Source organism: Sphaerodactylus townsendi, linkage group LG01, assembly GCF_021028975.2.
Source record: "Sphaerodactylus townsendi isolate TG3544 linkage group LG01, MPM_Stown_v2.3, whole genome shotgun sequence".
Taxonomy (NCBI): Eukaryota; Metazoa; Chordata; class Lepidosauria; order Squamata; family Sphaerodactylidae; genus Sphaerodactylus; species Sphaerodactylus townsendi.
Genome location: NC_059425.1, coordinates 2,127,180 through 2,136,105, shown reverse-complemented (window position 1 = coordinate 2,136,105; position 8,926 = coordinate 2,127,180).

Sequence of the window (8,926 nt, the reverse complement as noted above, 5' to 3'; positions counted from 1 at the left end):
AATGCTGTGATTATTGGGTACAATAGTAGTTCTCTGTGCTATGACAATAGAAAGCAAAACAAAATTTTACAATATTCTAAACACAGCATAAAAATATTACTATAATTCCATGCACATGAACTTACATTGGGTAATTCAATGCCACATCAACACAGCAACTTTCAACTTTCACTAAAGCACTAAATACAGGACATGATCAAGTATAGCATACAGAGAACCTTTGAAGCATCCTTAAATAGGTTAACTTCACACAGGTGGGTATTATCTAATTAAGGTAAGTATGTTGTATGAGTTTGCAAACTCAGTCTTTTCTATATTTGAACAATTGCAAGACAGATGAATAAAACAATACAACAATAACAACATAAGAAGGTAACTTCTTATTAGATGAAATTACAGAAAACAAGATAAGTCAAACACAGTGTTTAATCCACGTGCATATGAATCAAATATAAGGATTCATTTGGATTCCTCCTGTAGGAGTAATGTTCTAACATCTACTTGGGAATTCTTAATATGATCATATGCATATAAGATACAAAATTAAAAAAGCCTGGGACCATGATTAAAGTCCAGAAAACGTTTCACCATGGGTTCAGACATGCATGCATGTTTAATTTTATTACTATGCTCTAAAATGTATGTCCTTATTGCACAACATGTTATTCCAACATAAGGCAAATTATAAGGGCAGAAAATCACATATAGTGACCATTTTGTGGAACAATAGGTGAATTGGTTCAGTTTCCAGTTAATATTGGTGGGGTGTATATTCAATTTCTGTAATCTTCAGGGATAATTGGCATGCCATGCAGTGTCCACAAGGGGAATGTCCTAATGTGGAAGATGGTGTTCTGTTGGACACATGAAAATCTAATTTAGCTAATTGCTATTTCCTATTCCTGGTACATCTAAAACCTACAAAAGTGGGAATTGGCACAAGCACAAATCCGAAGTAGCATTTCCTTTTAATTTTTTTGGCCGAGTAGTGCCGAGGTGTTTATACACTATCCCTTTAATTTGGTGTGCTAATGGAGTATAATCCACAGCCCAGGAAATAGCTTTCCTTTTAGATATTTCTTTTGGTGCAATCAATTCCTTGCTAGAAAATGCATTAACTCTATTCCATGCACTTATTAGTGTATGTTGTGGAAAGCCTCTTTTTAAATATGATTCTACAGTAGACTTGGCTGATAAATGAAAATCTGGTTGTAATGTGGAATTTCTCTTAAGGCGGATCAGCTGACTGAAAGGTAGATTGTCCCTTAGGCGTTTAGGATGAAAAACGAAGTCCAGCATTTCTATTTGTGGGGTTCTTATAAGGTTTAAAAACTAACCTGTGTTTTTGATTTTAAAAAATAATTACACCTAAGAAACTTATTTCACAGGTGCTCATATAATGAGTAAACTGTAATGCAGGATTTAAAGAATTCATTGTATAAAGGAGGGTAAAATGTCCTTATTTCTTATTACAAACTACAGGTCATCAATAAAACAATAAATAATAATTTCAGAAAAAATAAGGATTAACCGAAGAACCATTCAGAAACTTATTCTCAGAATCAACCATAGACATTAAGCTAGATGCTAGACAGCTGACCCCTAGTGTTTGCAAGAAAAATTGCTGGTCAAAATGAAAATGGCTGTGATCAAACATTTCAACCAATTCTTTCAAAAAAGAAGATAGGGAATCCTTAACAGTTCTCCTGTGTGGGGCCAGGGCCGCTCTCTGGTCCTACACAGCTGAGTTAGTTTTAAGAAAAACTTAAAATTTGAAATAAAGCAAAAGACATCTGACATTAGAAAACAAACAAACAGTTTTACTTAGCAGAATTTAGATCAGTTTACAGAATGTGAACTCTCCCGAGGAAGAGACACGCCCTTGGTGCCCTCGAGTGATAGACACGAACTTTAGAACGTTGCAGAATACAGATAAGTTACAGAAGGTGACCTCTCCCGAAGGAGAGGCACGCCCCAATACAATGTTTAGAATGTTACAGGAGATTGCCCTCTCCTGGGTGGCTCTCTAAAGAGGCACGGCCGGCATATGAAAACCTGAGTTTTTGTAGATGCAAAGACGTCACACAGTCCTCCCCTTTTGTTCCACGTATTATAATTCATATACCTTAAAAATCTAATTGGTCAGAACTGGTCACATGAAGACAGCCTATATTTCTACGTATTCAAACGCTACATGCTGTTAGTTTATGGCCTCTATGCATATACAAAGGACTGCCATAAAAGGTAGCTTGTTGTCTTCAAGAAAAACCCGTTTTGCTAGTTTGGCTCCCAGAGAGAGAGCTATGTCTCCAGGGCATTGCAGCATTCCTTAGCTCATGCTTTAGGATCATAAAACTTACTTTTGCCATTCCCCAGTTTGAAATGTTAAAACATGATTCTAAGACTTATACAATGATTCTAACACAATAGAATTATAGTAAAATACTAATACATGTGAATCACTTATCATTTATGTGTTTGTAACCTCAGCTTGTGGGTTCTGTGGGGCAGTACTTGGAATGAGTTGCAACAACAATTTTTAAACAACAATATGGTTTACTTCTCTTTACAATTAACATTAAACATCAACATTTAACGTTACAATTCAAGGTCCTGTTCAGGTTGCATTTCAAGTCCTTCTATTTACAGTCTACTGATATTGCCAAGTCCAATTTCTTCTTTGCAAGTTGGCTGGCTCCTGAAGACTCCAAGGGCTTGATGAACAGGTTGCAACATGATGAAGGTTTCCAGGAGAACTCCTCACCGCATTTACAAACTTACACAAAGAAACCCTGGAAACAATAAACTCCAACATTTACAACATAGCAAAAACAACAACTACCTTCCCAGTAGTTTCCCAACAATATTGCAATTACCTTTAACAAGGTGTTAAGGGCTTATAGGAAATCAAGGTCCCGAGTCTGAGTAGCCTTGTTTCTTCTGCAAAGAGCTCTTATGCAGCCTCAAGCTGCTCTCTCGAAGCTCTCCACCTCTTACTAGGGTCAACTCCATTTCTGGGCCAATCCCATTCTGGGCATGGGGGTTACATTCTCCCCATACACTAAAATTCTGTCGTCCTCGGCTATAATTGTAATGTAACTTTTGGAAATCATTAAGAAACAATGAGAAGTTTCCCAGAGGGTTCCTGTACTTGAGGAACCACATTTGGTGCATCTGAATGCAGAACATTGTCTTTCCCTTGCAAGGATTTCCAACTGTTCCAAACTTCTAGCTGCACTGGAAGTTTGCAAAACTTTCCAGCAAATGTTGCTATTCAGCCAATTAGTTTGCAGAAGGGATGGGGGGTTGCAACTGGAATCCCTTCCTTCATGCAACTTCCAAACAGTGTTTCAAATTAACACAGCAACATCTCTTGAACTTACATCACATAACAGTTCTATGGGGATCAAACCCCAACTTGTTGCACACTTCCATTGCAAGCGAATTTATATGTTGCAATCTCACTTCCTAGTTCCAGCGCTGATTGGGCCATTTGTAACCTCCTCAGCTTGTGGGTTCTGTAAGGCAGTACTTTGGAAATTGAAGTTGCAACAAATAATTTTAAACAACAAATACTATATTTACTTCTCTTTACAATTAACATTAAACATCAACATTTAACGTTACAATTCAAGGTCCTGTTCAGGTTGCATTTCAAGTCCTTCTATTTACAGTCTACTGATATTGCCAAGTCCAATTTCTTCTTTGCAAGTTGGCTGGCTCCTGAGACTCCAAGGGCTTGATGAACAGGTTGCAACATGATGAAGGTTTCCAGGAGAACTCTCACCCATTACAACCACAAAAGAAACCCTGAAACAATAAACTCCAACATTTACAACATAGCAAAAACAACAACTACCTTCCCAGTAGTTCCCAACAATATTGCAATTACCTTAACAAGGTGTTAAGGGCTTATAGAAATCAAGGTCCGAGTCTGGTAGCCTTGTTTCTTCTGCAAAAGAGCTCTTGCAGCCTCTCTGCTGCTCCGAGTCTCCACCCCCTTACTGGGTCAACCCATTCTGGGCCAACCCATTCTGGGCATGGGGGTTACATGTTCATTTAACTATATAGAAAAACACTTTGTAATTTAACTAATCACATGCATTTCTAACCCAAAAACCAAGTAATAAAATTGCATCTGTCTGCTGTCACGTAGTAGCCTGTAGTTACAAGATGTCAAAGATGTTATCTTGCTTGTTTGCATAGTCACTAGCAAGCTTGTAACATGCCTTTTTGACCTGTTGCAAAACATGCAGGCTTTTGCTGGTCACTTACACAGAAGCTCCCATTTTGATTCTTTGCAAATCCTTGGTTCAGGCACTGGATTAAATACAATTTTTATACACATTCTGGCCCATCTCCACACCTGTAAGTCCAAAATAATAGTGTGTGCCTCATCTTAGGGTATATTTGTATATAACACCTTCACATCTACTGTGACTAAAGTTGGACTTGCAGGACTGTAAAATCCTTCTAATTTTCTAATCAGGTCGCCAGTGTCTTTTATATAACTGGTAATCTGAACACTAAAAGACTGCAAAAAGGAATCCATGTATTGAGCTAAACGCTCCAAAACTGAAGAAGATCCAGACACAATAGGTCTGCCAACCGGAGGGCGTTGGGATTTATGGATCTTTGGTAACACATAGAAAACTTGTACCCTGGGTGTTTCATTAACATTGACAATCACTCTCTGCCACAGGGAGTCTCCCTGGGGAGGTTAAAGAGGTGGTGGTATGCCCACTCTTGAAGAAGCCATCTTTAAATCCTATGGCTCTGGCCAACTACTGCCCAGTGTTGAATCTGTCATTTCTGGTAAAAGTAGTTGAGACAGTGGTTGCAGAACAGCTGCACATGTTTCTGGAGGATGCATCAATTCTGGATCACTTCCAGTCCAATTTCCTCCCGGGCTGTGGGACAGGGACTGTGCTGTTCCCCATTGCAGATGAGCTCTGGATGCAGCTGGAATGAGGTGGGTCAGGGCTGCTGGTGCTATTAGGCCACACTGCAGCATTTGACATAGCCAATCACAATCTTTTGACTCACTGCCTCATGCTGGGATCTGGGGTACAGCCTTAAAATGGCATGCCTCTTTTCTCCAGGACCAGAGACAACAGGTGACTTTGGGGAGAGATGTCCCAGTGACATCTGCTTGTTTAGGGAGTGCTGCGAGGGGCTATCCTCTTCCCCGCGTTGTTTAACATCAATATGCGACCCCTGACGCAGCTCATCTGGAACTTTGGACCTAGCAGTCATCAATATGCTGATGGCAGTATGTTGATGGATGGCCAGCTAGCTACCCCACCCCGATATTCTGGCACAATGTTTGGGCCTGTGGCTGGATGATGTCCTCCCTGTCTAGGGAGGTCCAGATCACACATATGGCAAGGATGGCTTTTGTATCATCTTTGACAGGTCAGGCAGTTGGTCCCCTACCTGTTCTGCTCTGATCTAGCCACAGTGATGCATGCAATGGTCACCTCCAGGTTAGATTACGCTGCTCTATATGGGCCTGCCCTTAAGACTGATGCAGAAAATGTCACTAGTCTAGAATGCAGCAGCTATGCTCCTAGCCAAAGTGTCACTGAGAGAGCGCATACCTGTGCTTTGGCCACTGCACTGGTTACCGGTGGGATTCCAAATCAGGTTCTAAACTTTAAGGCATGAGTGGTCTGGGGCCCTCATATCTAAGGAACCACATCACCCCATATTGCCCTTGGAGGAAGCTTCAGTCGTCTGATAGAAACCTGGTGATTCCTGGCCCTAACATCATTAGGTTGGCCTTGACAAGAGTCAGGGCTTTTTTGGTCCTGGCTCCAACCTGGTGAATCTCTTGTCACCTGACACCAGGCCCCTGTAGGACTTAGTTCCTCAAGTCCTGTAAGACAGAAATGTCCCTACTCGACCTCTGCATTCAGCAGAGGCCAATTTGCTGGTGGTTCCTGGTCCCTCAATGATGCGGCTGGCCTCCACTCGGGCCAGGGCCTTCTCAGCCCTGGCCCCTACCTGGTGGAACACTCTCCCTCCAGCTCTCTGGGCCCAGCGGGATCTTGGTGAATTCCGCAGGGCCTGTAAGACTGAGTTGTTCCTCTGGGCTTTTGGAGTGTCCAGCCGCTGATTGAAGTGCCCCTTTTATTCCTTTGGTTTGGAGTTCCCTTGCCATCTATGGGACCCACTTTTTCGTTCTGCTTCCCCCCTCTTTGGGAGGGTTTTAATTGGGGTTTATTGCATGATGCCATCTTTGTTAATTTTACCGCTGTGTTTTAATTTTAATGGGGTTTTGTTTGTATATGCTGTAAGAGGAAATTATGTTGTGCACCAGAGCCCTTCGGGGGTGGGCGGTATACAAAACCCATGAATGAATGAATGAATGAATGAATGAATGAATGAATGAATGAATGTTCCACGGGGCCTTTAGTTGAAGCCAACTGCTTGTCTGGTTCCATCTGCTAGTCTCCCAACCATCAATGTATATATAATGTATGGTGCGGTTCCCCTCTTCTAAAATTCCCCCCACACTGGGGCAATCCTCCAGTAAATAAACTGTGTCAGGGTGGGGAGTATTTCACAGGAATATGTTATATTTTGGCCATCTTTTGGGTTATTAGAATAGGTTTTAATGTTAATTCTGTTAACGTATTGGTTATGTTTATGACACTATGAATTTTATTATTCACACTGTTTTGAAAATGTATGTATGCCCTTCTGAGCCCAGCTTTGATTGGGAAGGGTAAGAAATAAATTTAAAATAAATATAAATTTAAACTGTTAGCAGCACTTGGCCATAATACATCAAAATAAAATTAAAATTCGAACATCGTTTTTCATTTTTAAAAATCTCACTTTTCTCTGCTGAATTTTGATTTGACAGTTCTTGACCTTCACAACCACTAGCCATCTTCCCCCCCCCCCCGTTTTGTCTCGATATTTTGTTAAGGGTTTCCAATTGTCTAATCACTACAGCTGTTTCTGAAGCCATTATCCCCTGAGGTTTTAATAGTTAAATCACACTTAAATTAATGATTTTTGTGAATTTATACTTAATGCCACAACATTTGGATTGCTAATGTTTGCTCAGAATTGGAAGAACATAACCCCAAAGGAGGAGGATTGGTTAGAGAAATTAACAAAAATGTATCTGTGTATTCATCTATGTGGTTCCCCTATCCTGGGTTCCACAGGGCAGATTGGAGACCCCACAGGAGTAGCTGCTCTCCAGAGCCAAGGCAAGAGGTCCGCTCCCTTTAGTTATCTTTTCCCCCTAGGTAAGATAGCTCTTCCTGATGTCCCTCTAGCATTTCCTGATGTCCCTCTAGGAGATAAGGAGGCGGTTGGGGTGTGCACAGGGAAAACACCCCCTTCTGTGCAGCCGGCTGGAAAAAATTGTGTACCTTGCATGGCTACACATCGATGGGAGGCGAGGGGAAAAAACTGTGCCTCCTTGCAAAGGAGCATCGGCAACCCGTATTGCTCCCATGGGCTCCGTTTGCTGCCTGCATGTAGACAAGCGAACGCGCCGGCTGGGGGATGGGTTACTTTCTCCCAACTGCAACCCACTGTACTTCTGCTGTTCAGAAGGGGGCCTTGTGTTCTTCCACACCGTGGGAACACAATATGCCCAAACGGATATTTTCATGATGTCCTAAAATGATGTATCTATGTTGTGCGGAATCCATCTTTATCACTAGCTACGTGAATTCCAGTTAAAATTCGAACCAGATCCATTCCAGATTAGGTGGGGTGATAGAAAAACTCCGATATGCACTGACAAAATGGTGTTGGGATAGATGTACCAGATACATCGTTACACAAATTACATCCATTTTGTTCTTCCAATTTGGCTCATAACTGTAATTTGCAGCTGTGCTCTTCACTAAGAGGTCAGAAGAGGTAGCTTCTGTTCCCAAAAAAGACTCTAGTAATAACAGTTTGAACCCTTGGGGTGATAAATTTGTGGTGATAAATCAGGAGTGACTTCTAATGCTGAGTCACAGAGGTTTTTAAGCCTCAATTTTAACAACAAACTGCTTAATTTGACTGCTCGTTTGATATTGTCGGGCCAGAACCTCTATCTGGCCCAACTCAGTTACGTTTTAAAAGACGGATGAAGACAAGAATACCACAGATTCAGGTTTTAAGAGAAGATAAATTAATTTTTAATGTGTAGATTTGATATCTGTCACAGGGTGCCCTCTCTCTAATAGAGAGTCACTCCTTGCCAGACCAAGACCTCTCTTTTTATACATTCAAAAATACATATGTCACTATTGTCTTACCTGCATACCCCGCATTTTGAATCCCTCGATACAATTGTAACCCTTTTCTTTCCTGATTTTAGGAGGATTCTTTTGGGACTTGGACCTCGGTATAAATTGGTGGAGATTCCCTACCCATCTCTAGCAGAGCAGGTCTGTTCCCAGCTAATTCCCCCAACCACAAAAGGGAACAGACCAGACCATTTCAGTTGGAAGACCACCCCCTCCCCAACACACAGAACCTTGCAAGCCAGGAAAATGAGGAGGAACAAAGGACCTGTGTGAGACAATTCTACTGTTTTCTCCAGACATGATTTCCAACTAGGAGGGCAATTGATAACAGCAAATGATGGAAACAGGAAACTCAGGTTATGATGCAAGGAGGTCTTTATTTTTTTTCCCAAGTCATGAGCCGTAGAGTTCCAAAATGTGAAGCTTCCAAAGCCAAATCAAACACATTTTTGAATTTATCATACACAAAACAGAAGGTTCAGCATCATCATCATCAACAATGACAACAACAACAAAACATTAAAAAGCTTTTTTGTATATGTCTTGCTACATGGAAGACTAATTTCCAATTGAGAAAGTGAGACAAACAGAACATGCATAGCTAGATTTGAACTTGGCTTTCTAAATCTTGGCTCTTCACTCTTCGGTGGATTGCAGTG